The sequence below is a fragment of the Austrofundulus limnaeus genome, unplaced genomic scaffold, assembly GCF_001266775.1.
Source record: "Austrofundulus limnaeus strain Quisiro unplaced genomic scaffold, Austrofundulus_limnaeus-1.0 Scaffold2448, whole genome shotgun sequence".
Lineage (NCBI taxonomy): Eukaryota > Metazoa > Chordata > Actinopteri > Cyprinodontiformes > Rivulidae > Austrofundulus > Austrofundulus limnaeus.
The window spans coordinates 31658-32447 of record NW_013954850.1 but is presented as its reverse complement, the minus strand read 5'-3'; positions in this window follow the sequence as shown (position 1 = coordinate 32447).

The following is a 790-nucleotide window of genomic DNA, read 5'->3' as shown; positions in this document are numbered from 1 at the left end:
GTTTTAGATGGTCTCTTTCAGTGCGTTAACACTGAAGTTTTAGATGGTCTCTATCAGTATGTTAACACTGAAGTTTTAGATGATCTCTTTCAGTGCGTTAACACTGAAGTTTTAGATGGTCTCTTTCAGTATGTTAACACTGAAGTTTTAGATGCCCTATCAGTGCGTTAACACTGAAGTTTTAGATGCCCTATCAGTACGTTAACACTGAAGTTTTAGATGATCTCTTTCAGTGCGTTAACACTGAAGTTTTAGATGGTCTCTTTCAGTACGTTAACACTGAAGTTTTAGATGGTCTCTTTCAGTACATTAACACTGAAGTTTTAGATGGTCTCTTTCAGGACGTTAACACTGAAGTTTTAGATGGTCTCTTTCAGTACGTTAACACTGAAGTTTTAGTTGGTCTCTATCAGTATGTTAACACTGAAGTTTTAGATGGTCTCTATCAGTACGTTAACACTGAAATTTTAGATGCCCTATCAGTACGTTAACACTGAAGTTTTAGATGCCCTATCAGTACGTTAACACTGAAGTTTTAGATGCCCTATCAGTACGTTAACACTGAAGTTTTAGATGCCCTATCAGTACGTTAACACTGAAGTTTTAGATGCCCTATCAGTACGTTAACACTGAAGTTTTAAATGGTCTATCAGTACGTTAACACTAAAGTTTTAAATGGTCTATCAGTACGTTAACACTAAAGTTTTAAATGGTCTATCAGTACGTTAACACTAAAGTTTTAAATGGTCTATCAGTACGTTAACACTAAAGTTTTAAATGGTCTATCAGT